An 11,614-nucleotide genomic window follows, 5' to 3' on the forward strand; every position below is an offset into this window, starting at 1 on the left:
AACATATGCATATGATGTGCTAGGGCGTGCGCTACAACCGGGAAGAGGATGATTCTACAAACATATAAAAATAAACAGAAAACAAAGGATACAATTCTTTTTATAAGGTACTTAGTTTTCGGGAAAATTAAATTTCAAGATCCGTCTAATATATGTGTACCTCACCGTTTCCGTGCTTTACATATGTATAACGGTCATTATTTTTGGTTTATCTTCACCTTTCGCAGTTGTACAACGCGTCCTACTACAGCCTGTATATAGATTGAATTCAATTGTTAATAAGAAATACGCATTAGCACGAGGTATTCCACAAAATATCATCATTTACTTTTTAGATTCATCCCTCAAAATTTCATACAACCCTCTGAGGATCACACCGAAGAGTTCTCTTTTAGCTGTAAATTGGAAAGTGAAAATATTTGGACAATCGAGAAGATCGCGCATGATTCATGCCGCTTCCCCGTGACTTGGATAATGTTTCAGTTTCAAGAGCGAAAGAGTAGGGTTCACTTTACAATCGCCTTCTCGTTTGACTTTCTGAAGCTATTCGAAATGGTCCGAAGTGACCCAAAGTGCCAACTGCATGTACACGTGATTCCTACGGTCGTGTGTGTAGTGGAGGGGAAATTTTTTAGTACTTCGCATTGCCAATTTGCTTACAGATTCCGGTAGCCTTCCAAATTAGGCGTCGCCTAGTTCGCAAAAGCCAAACTAAATTTGTCACATTTTTTATTCTGTTTTATCAATAATCCAGCAAAAAGCAATACTGATGCATGGATTTACGGAAATCGACTTCCCATCCTCATATGAAAACATTTTGAGCTGAGAAAGGGTTCATTCAAAAGAAAAAGGTTCAGTGCAACGCAGTCCGGTCATGATTTCGTTCAAAACATTCTGTAAATTACATAAAAATGGTTAAATTTCGCGACTGTGAATGGTCTATTTTTTCTGTACATTCTAACGCTTGTATTATTATATATCAGCAAAATCTCGTTAAATCACGGCCAGATTGCGCTGCGTTAAAATTTTTTCTTTCGAATAAACTCTTTCCCAGCTCAAAATATTCTCATATCACGACGAAAAGTTGATTCCCATAAACCCATACTCTTGCCTAATTTTTTCGGTAATGTCGCTGCCCTGGCATATATATCTGATCGTACCTCCTTAAGAATTGGTGGCGAGTCTCAAATATCCTGCGCACTTACAAACGCTTAAGTATAACATAAGAATGAAGAAAGGTGTGCCATAAAGAGGCATTCGATTGTAACCAACGAGACCCGTCTTTATTCAACTCAACAACTTACCAGATCCGAACAATATTTAGTAAACTATAATGTATAACTATAGCAATTTTTAAAACTACAATACATCATTCACATACATATAGACCGTGCGTTGCCAGTCAGTGACAACTGATACATTGTGACCATGTTTAGCCTCACCGGAGGACGGGGAAGAAGATGCCCATTCAGTTGGTACGCCAAGCTCGTGTTAACAAATGAGCGAGGTTAAGTTTTTGTACGAAGACTACTAATTCGCTATTATCCCTAACTCGATCTTACTAGCTACATTTACAGGTTAGCAGACTTATCCTAACGCGAGGTGTTCTTAACACTACCTCACAAGCTTGTGCGTACGGACGGCCCGGTCACAGTCTTATCTTAATAGGAGGCAGGGACTGTTGCATTTGCTGTTCGGAACGGAGATCGTCGTAATGCTAGGCACAGGCCGCTAGCCCTGCTGTTCGGAAGGGGTATGCTCCTACTTCGGTTAGGCCGCATCCAAACAGGCTCGCCGCAAATGCGAATAAAACTGAAAACACCCTGAGAGAATATATAAATGAAGATGTACTACAAATAAAGTTAGAAGATTCCGGAGCTGACCGAAAGTAACCGAAAATTCTGGAAGGAGTGCATAGGCAGCATTCTGGCCGAACAGCTCGGAGCTGTCTGGACGGGTTTGGCGCGTGGAGCGCGTTTGGCGTTGTCCTATGAAAAAAGGAGGGGGGGAAGAAGGTGCCGCCTCACTCGGGTGCCAGGTTCGCTGTAGCGAATGAAGGGAATCAGTTAAATTTCGGTTGAGAATAGTCCTTTATTGAGGTTCGTGGAACGCGCGACGTGAGGCCGGATGCCTCTCGTTCGTAACACGGTGTAGGGGCCGCTGCCCTATCTACGCGGTCGGGAGGGGAGTCGGGAGTTGGGAGCCGCTGCTCCCTTCGGTACGCGGTGGGGGAACGTATGTCCCAACGGCGGTGTCGGCGGGTGTTTGGAGCTACTGCTCTACTCAGTATTTACAGTACGTAGGGGAGTAGGATCATCGGGATCGGAGTCTGTTGGCCGAGGGGTCCGTTGTCTGTGTCCATTGGGCTACGCCACGAGTGGAGACATAGAGACCCAATGTTGGTGCCGTGGAGAGAGAACTCTCCCGTCGAGGATCACGGTTATTACCACAAGGAGCGGTTAGACACCACCTCCAAGGGTCCGTTGGAGAACTGAGGACAGTCGGTTACAAAAGCGAGAACCAGCTTGTGCACTATCACGGTGCTCGCTCGCTGTATGCATGCTCGGTAACTGGAACGCTCTGCCTCCCGGTACCGTTTGCCCGCTTTATATTCCGCGATGGCCGCCTCGCGGCCGCGGTCTGAACTACGTCCGCCTGAGGCGGTCTCGATTGGGGAATTCGCGATCTCCCTCTTACTCGTTACAAAGTTAATAATCGGACTATTGAGCATCATCAGATCCAGTCAGAGTTTTTGACGTGACTTCGATTTTCCTGTCTCCCTCCCTAACCGTGGGTCACAAAGGACCCTCCCTCCGCCCCCACCCCCACCCCGCTACTGAGAAACGGTGTTACTTAAGTTTACTCTGATACCCTTTATTCTGTTCCAATCCAAAGGATAATAGTTAGAGAGTAGAATTGGTGCTCGAATTAGTCCATCAAAGTGGATGAAAGAATGAGGCTGAACGTCGCGTTAGTCCCCCCACCCTTGCTCTCCCTTCTCTTTGGAAAATAGGCGGTTTGGTAGTCAAAATTCTGTTCCTTCTTGAGGATCTCCTTTCTTATCTGCACAACTTGAGATTGCTTTGTCTGTTGCCAGAGCATAGTGGTCGGTCGTGATTAGCAGAGTTGTGATACCGGTTACAAGTTCCCCGTTGTTCTGATCACGTGGTCGATTAATAAATTAGTAAAGGTACATTATTGTGTTTACAGTGATTTTTATTTTTGTAAACGGATTAGCAGAATTTTATACAATTGTAACAACCGGCGACGATTTCGACGATATTAAATTCTAAAAACTATATCGACAATTTTCATTAATATTATTAATAGGATTAAGAATAAAATAGGCGATAGAATAGATTTATACAGTTGGAAGTAATCCTAAACTGCAACCATATCTTAATCTCAATTCCCTAATTCAAACAATGCGTTATACGCATGCGCATAAGCAACAGGACTCTTTCATCGACACATGTATACAACATCAAGATATTATCCAAGCAACATCCTATGAGGTGTTATCTCGAACACGCTGACGACAAGATGGCGACAGGATAACGACATGATGTACTTATCAGTAAACCAGCTACTCCGTGCGCCTGCGCAAGCGCTATCACACGCATGCATCAAGATATCAGAGCTTGTTAGCAACAAGTATTCTGCGACGGATCCTGAGCACGCATGCGCAATTCATTGAGGGGAATTGCTGGATTCAAAGGAAGGAGGTAACCTCTGAGTATAAATACAGCGTCGCCAGCGGCAGCGGTCCAACGTTCAACGTTTAACGTTCAAGGTTCGAGAATCTAATGATCAACCAGTCCCACTGATCCTAAACCAAGCCGTGGCAACTTTAACCAGCTCCTTGCTTCCTTCCGATCGAGGCAACTGTAGCCAACTCCTAGGTTATTCCTCGCCGAAGCAGCTTTAACCAGTTTTTTGGTTTCTCCACATCAGGGCAGCTTTAACCAGCTCCTTGATTAACCATACCGAGGCACCTTTAACCAGCTCCTTGGTTCCTCCGCATCGAGGTAGTTTTAACCAGCTCCTCGGCCTATTGAGATTATTCGATCCCTATTGATCATAATCTATCACTGCCATCTGCTTAAATCAGAACACATAAGTGGCCTCAAACCGAAAGTACTCTGTCGATAAGTAACGTTGATAGTTACCGATTCTATTAAGTGAAGTAATAACACTGTTCAACAAATTTTGACTTTTTTTCGATTTTGTAAACGTGAATAAATATTTCTTATAGATTTCGACGTGCTGATTACCAATCTGCAAACCGTTTTTTTCCAGAACGTACAGTTTTTGAAAAAATCAATTTTGAAAAAAATGACAAATTTTCAACTTTGGGATTTTTTTGTGCTTTTGCCGTAGTAGTTATTTAGTTGCTCTTTGCACGAAATGATTCTGTGGACTCTCCCGAATAAAATAATATAAATAGTTATTAGATTATAAACATCGAAATAGGTTTAAATAACAATTAAAGTGAAAAGGACACCCAAAACGCACCCATTTTTGCTGATATTTTTCACGTTATTTCAAAAAGTAAGGGTCTAGGAGAAAATTTGACTATACCACGCGATAGAGCAAACCTTTTTACTAAGGAAAGCATCAAGCGAATGTTCAAAATTATTTTTGTTTTCAATATAGAAATAAAATAGTTTGGCGAAACGCGCGGCGACGACAGTGGTACTCAATGACGGCGGCGCGCGCCGGTGGACGTCGCGCCTACCGCCTGCCGTTCAGCGATCCCTATACGCATTGACGTCATTGAGTACCACTTTTAATGAATTTTGTTATTCAACGTTCTTGTGTAATAAACTATAAAATACTTAACAAAAAATAAACACTTTCAAACTGCTTTCCGGTGCACGATACTGTGCAGAGCTGTTTTGAGTTCGTTTGCTAGGCGCGCAGAACTTTTTGACGACACTACAATGGAAGTAGGAATGGGGAAACGTGAGAAACCAATATGTTCGGATGGTGTCCCCCATCTTACACCTATTGTTAGTATTACTTTGAAATTCTTAGCTGTGAGGGGAAAGTGGGCCGCTCTCACGCCTCATATACTCGAAATCATCAGTGACCTCATTATCAGTATAATGATGTCTGGTTAGAAGTACACAGTTCGGGAGACACACCATTTTTGGTTTGCGCCTTAGTTGTTTATTGTGAGGAATGCGACGGCTGAAGTGTAAAGAGAGGGATATGAGAGATACAAAAGATAAATTTCGTTTGGCACTGTTTCTGTAGAAAAAGATGGAACACAGTATTATTATGTCCATTTAAATTTTATGTGCCAAAGAGGAACGCAAGCATCACATAGAGTAAGAGACATACAAATCAGTGTGTGATTACAACGGCTTTGCCTTGTCGCGGCCATGTTTAGTGAAATTTATGGCTTGTAGTTGTCATCACGGTGACGAATTTCAAACAAAGTGGTGAGGATAGAAATGTATTTCTAACAAGTCCTACAGTCCGAATTTTTAGAATTGAGCCCCGGTAGTATGGCCCTCTAAATTGCAATGTTGTCGCTTCTTTAGCTCGTGATTGGTGCTTCTCCCAAGCGACGCGTACTTTACTCGTTGAGCATTAAGCAATTATCTACGAATGCTTAGTCGTGGGTCCTCAGAGGTCTTTGCTTCTTCCCTATCTTTGTCTAGCGTCTGCCGTTTTTCTTTTTCAACGAGGTCACCTACCGCTATTTTAATGGTAGTTGACAAGGGTGTCAAATCCTATTGGCGATTTAAGGGAGGCTTGTGTCACACAGAAAAAATGGCGGACAATTCAATTTCACTTAACTTATACTCAAAACAGGGTAAACACGGTCTTCAACTACCTCGTAACTTCTTTCAGGTCTGTATAATATTAAATTGGTATTAAAATCCCTTAGATTGATAAATGAATACGAAAAAAGTAATCAATTTACCATGGGGTGTCTTGCGGATAAAGGAATCTGCTTTATCCAGTCACTGAGAAAGATGCATTTGCTCCTAAGGATGGTAAGAGAGATCTAGTTGGCTACACGATCTGACAACGTTGCTTGAGATACGAAAAAATCATGAGTTTGGCAGGCAGTCGTACATTTTGGGAAGAATTTATTGGAATATATATGTCGGGGCGAACATTTCTTATTTCGTGCTCGAGTGATCCTCATTCATTCTCTCGAATTCACCCAGAAAGAACCTTCGCTCATAAAATTAAGGAAACGAATAGCGAATCCGTGGGCCGCTGAACGTGTGCTCTGATCTTGTCGGTCCGTTCACAAAATCATCATCTTTTTCTCGTCCTCTCGTCCTTCTTAGCCTCACAAGGCTGCCTTCACAGCCCACGACTACGTTCGGTAACAATCACACGAATGTAATTTATGAAGTCTTTTGGTTCATTTAATCGCAATTCTTTTAATGAATATATATGCGAAAATGTATTTCTTTGCATTATCCAATTTTTTGACCACTTTCTTTTTTTATGGGGAACTTCTTGTTCTTCGGTACACACAGCTAATGCCATAATCAACGCAGCGCCCTTATTCGCAGACAAATTTTCTAACGCCATTTCACGTTGAAAGTTGTATGAGTACTGAATGTGATTAGGTTTCATGAGACTCAGAGTATGTCCTGCCGTCTCATGTGAGACCGTGAGACCTAGGGTAGGTCTCACGAGACCTTGTCTCGAGGCATATCTCGTGGCAAGTCTCATCGTGTAGGGCCTACTTAAGGCTCATATGTACAAGTAAAGCATTAAGTTTAGTTTATAAGTGAGTATTCTTAATAAAGGCAATTATATTTTTGATTAACAAAAATTAGACAAGAGGAGGAATTAGAAGAAAAAAGAAATCAAATGCTTGAACATAAAAAAAGAAGACAAGAGGTGCAAATATTTAAAAAAAATTGAAAAAGACAAAAGACTGGAAGAAAAAGGAATAAAATAAATAATCTTAAAAAGAAAAGAATGGTAGATTAAAAATTTTTTAAAATTAAAAAATCAGAAGAAATGGAAAAAAATAAAATAAAATAAAATAAATAATTCATAATTATTTTAATCTCTATTATTGTTTTTATTATTTTGTGGGTTTTACTATTCGGAATTAAAATTATATCAATTTTTCCTGTTAATGAGAATATACTTTTCTTTCTTCCTTTTTACCATCCTTTTTATCATTATGTGCTTAAAATGTTAATTAATTATTAACTTGTTGTCATTATATTTTTTAATTTGTCCAATTTACGTCTTACTTTAATCAAATAATTAGAAACAAGTTTTCAATATTATCTCGAATTATTGCAACTGAAATGTTGTCTAATAATTGAAACATATTAGATTTCTGTCCAATCATTGCTCCATAGGAAAAGTTTCACATTTTCTATAATTCTAGTGTTTCACTCAAGAAAGAGATTAATTTGATATGTAATTTACAGAATAGACAGTTTGCTGTTTCAAATGAGTATACCCACATATGAGTTTATGCCTTATTAGTCTTATAAATGTATTATATCGGAAATTTTTTCCTTAAATCCCATTTCTGTAGCTCTGTTTATGAAAATATACATTTGCATGGAAATCCGCAGCTTATTTATGACATAATACTGTGGCAAACAACCTTGAAATATCTCTTTTCTACTTTGAAATATCGGTTTCAAATTCAAATTTTAATTTCTGTGAGACTATGCATTGCGTCTATTATTTAGATGTTATATCTCGGATATCTAATACAACAATAAAAAGTGCTATTAAATTATGAAAGGAAGTAATTTTTGAGAAGGCAAAAGAAATTGGAAGAGATACTTAATTTGCAGAATTTTCTTTAGCAACGAGTTCTTACGTGAACTTTTGATCATGCAATGAGTAAAATTATGATTTTATTACTTTCATGTATCACTCAGGATCCCATCTAGTGTAGGTGATTCATAGATTGCGTAAAACTTGTAAGTACGTTCCTCCCGGGAAAGAGCAGTTGTTTGACTAGATGGAAGAAAACGTAATCTTGTCTGAAATTAAACAAGTCTATTTTTCTGTCGTATCATCAGTTAGCAAGAAGTATCTGAAGAAATCTAAAGTAACAGTATTTAAATGTTACTTGAGTTTGTAAAATAGTGATTGAAAGCATACTTTAGTAGAGCGTTTTAGTACTTCATGGATAAGAAATCAGTCTTAATTTTAAAATAACTAATTAGACATGCAATTGGACAAACATTCTTCAAAAATACTTAACATTTTTTTATATAACAAATTTGCTACTTACTTCCTTTCACTGAGGTATCAATAATGGTACTTCATTTCCAGTAACTTACGAATTCGTTCACAAAAGATGATTAAATTTATATATTCAAATTCTTAGAGATATGTTATCTTCTGTATTGAAAGAAAGAAAAACTAGACAGGAGTCGATTGGAAAAGCTAAAATCAACGCAATCCACTTTGTTGGCTTTTTTGATTTTGCTATATCGAAGATTATTCTGAAAACTCACTTAAATCCTTTGAAAATATACATTGAAAATCGAAACTATCAGAAACTCTGTAAATATCACAAAATTATTTCAGGTGGACATAGTCAATTTTAAAATTGTACTCCTTATATGTAGAGTGTATTCACAAAAATTCGAGCACGTTCAAAACAAACTATGACTAGCGAACGCAAATAGACCCAAGAAACAGATCGCTATAAATGCGATAACCTAGATTGAAAGTCACAGTGAAAGTTATTTTTCATTACAGAGACCGATTAATACGTTTAAAGCCGAGTTTCATTTCGAACATATTATTCATGAATTCATATTCAAATGCTTCAAGTACTTATTATACATTATATATTATATTATACAAAATTAAAATAATTTAAAATAGATTTGGAACTTATGATTTTCAAAAGTACGAGAAACTGGTACAGGTTGTTTAAAAAAAGGTGATCCAAGACTTTATGGACTTATATTGGGAAAGGAACTATAGTCTAATTAGGTATTTCACTAAACTGGATGGGTCACTAATACTGCTTATTTATCGACCGAATACTTTTCAGATTGAAATTACTTATAAGATTTGATTTGAGCAGATGGCAGTGATTATGGTCGATAGGGATCGAGGGTAAGCCAACGAGCTGGTCAAAGCTGCCTTGGTCAGTAATTAGGAAGCTGGCTAAAGCTGCCTCGATGTGGAGGATCCAAGGAGCTAGATAAAGCTACTTCGGAGTGGTAATCAAGAAGTTGGTTAAAGCTGCCTCGATGTGGAGGAAGGAAGGAACTGATTAAAGCTACATCAGTGAGGAGGAACCAAGTAGCAGGTTAAAACTGCCTTGGTGAGGAATGACACAGGAGCTGGCTAAAGCTGCCTCGGAGTGATTTAGGTTCAGTGGGACTGTTTGGTCTTCAAAACATCGAACGCCAGAACGCCCTGCTGTCGCTTGCGTCACCGTATGTATACTCCAAGGTTGTATACTCGAAGTGTTGTATTGTTGTATTGAACCATCGCAGGATATTCGCTCCTAATGGGCTCCGATGTTTTAACGCATTCATGTGATAGCGCTTGCGCAGGCGTACAGAGAAGCTCATCTGCTAATAGGTCCGTCGTATCAGCATTCTGTCATCATGCTGTTGTCAGCGCATGCAAAGAAGCACGCTAAAGATGTTGCTTGGATGATCTTCTGATGTTACACGCATGCGTGGATGGAAAAATCCTATTGTTTATGCGGATGCATGTTGTGCGTCGCTGGCGCAATCGTTTGAACTAGGAAATTAAGGTTAGGGTTACTATCAACTGTACAAATCTATTCTACTACGTATTTTATTCTTAATACTATTAATGATATTAATAAAAATAGTTGATTTAACTAGTTTTTTAGAATTTAATGCTGTTGAAATTATCGGCAATATCGTCGCCGATTATTACACATACAAACGTATCTTTTCCTTCATTTCAATATAATGCGGATCATAGATCGATGAACATACACAGTGAATTATTCCTTTCGAAACTCATATTGTACGACATGCATTTTTTGTTGGTAATTCTACTAAATCATTTATCTGCGATGGGTGGAATGCAGTCTTTAAGTAGCCACACAAGAAGGATCCGAAGGATTTAAGTCAAATGATCGAGGAGGCTATTCGTCTTGGTGATCTGTTTGATTCCATGTTTATTGATTCGTTCTTGCTTTAAATGACTAGGTAGTATAGCAAAGTTTTTGCATTTTTGTAAAACAAAACAGTCAACCAACAATTATTAAGATTCTTAATTATTAAAATGTTCTTTTAACAAGCAGAGACTTGAATATTTGGGAGAGTAACGCAAAATATTCTCCGTACGTAACAAGTTATTTGAATAATCAAACGAGCTTTTTTCGATTTGTTTCATTATTTACGTTTATTATGTAAAATAATTTTTCACTTGATTTGAATAACTTTACTACATTTTAGTAAATGTTTTTGAAAATAATGTTATCATGTCAACATTATCAATTGCGTCAGAAATACGGATTTCTTCACTTATACTGCTTATTTAAATGTTTAGACGATTCTTGAAAAGATGAAAAAAAGATGAATTAGATGAAAAAAAGGATTTTTAATTTTCAACCTTTTTGTATATTTTAGAGGTTAGTATATGTATGTTAGTGTACATGTTATAGAAATAAGTACGCGTTGACTGAAGTCGAAATCGGCAGGGAATGGGAATGTAGTAGCGTTCGACTATAGTCGAATACAGCGACGTAATGATTAGGGGGGAAACCACTGTACGGCTTGGAAAAATAGAAAATTGTATTATCTCGTTTCAATACTTGGGGTTTTAAAGTTGATCCCTTAAAATATTAAAGTAAAATTCACAAAACAGACAACGATAAAGAAGTTTTATTAAATATAGCGTAATGCTCGCAAATGGTCACTTTAAGCTTCGAACGTATTTTTATCGAAACCCACTTCCTTTTTATTTTGAAGTAAGCATTTATGTTCAATGTACTTCGAATTTTCGATTGAATAATCAGTTCTTACATATTCTTAAAAGAAACGTTGAGATCTTCAGACCTTCCAGACATTTTTTCTTGAAAGTTCTATAATATTATAATAAATTTTTCCTTTTTTAAATTAAGATACTGCCTTATAACTTAAGAAAATGGATTTCTAAGAAAGCTGTAAATTTGTCTGAGAAACATCTCGAAAATAGTCTTTATTTTTATCCGTCACAATGGTTTCCCCCTTTAAGTTCAGTTTTTCCACAAATGACATTTTCTATGCAGAAATTATTACCTTGTAAAAGCTACTTCATTCATACTGTCCGTTTAGCTGGCTTTAGTTTTTGATAAATGAAAGTGAAAAAATGAGTTTAAAACTACAGTTATTTCAAGCCAAATAGTATGATATGTTGTTGGTATTTTCTGGCTCAAGCACATTTTAAATCTCTAAATGTTTCTTGCAGTATTAAATCCCACGATACCAGTCTTGATACTAGTTAAGGGCCATACAATTTTAAGTCTAATTTTAAATCATGATAATTTTAGCCTTGATACTTATTTCAAAAGATATTATGAGCCATATTATATTATTATATGAATTTTAGATTTGTTAATTTATTGTAGTAAAATAGGAGTTAAATTATTTAAATAAAATGACAGGTAATCCCA

This window comes from Calliopsis andreniformis, chromosome 5, assembly GCF_051401765.1.
Source record: "Calliopsis andreniformis isolate RMS-2024a chromosome 5, iyCalAndr_principal, whole genome shotgun sequence".
NCBI lineage: Eukaryota > Metazoa > Arthropoda > Insecta > Hymenoptera > Andrenidae > Calliopsis > Calliopsis andreniformis.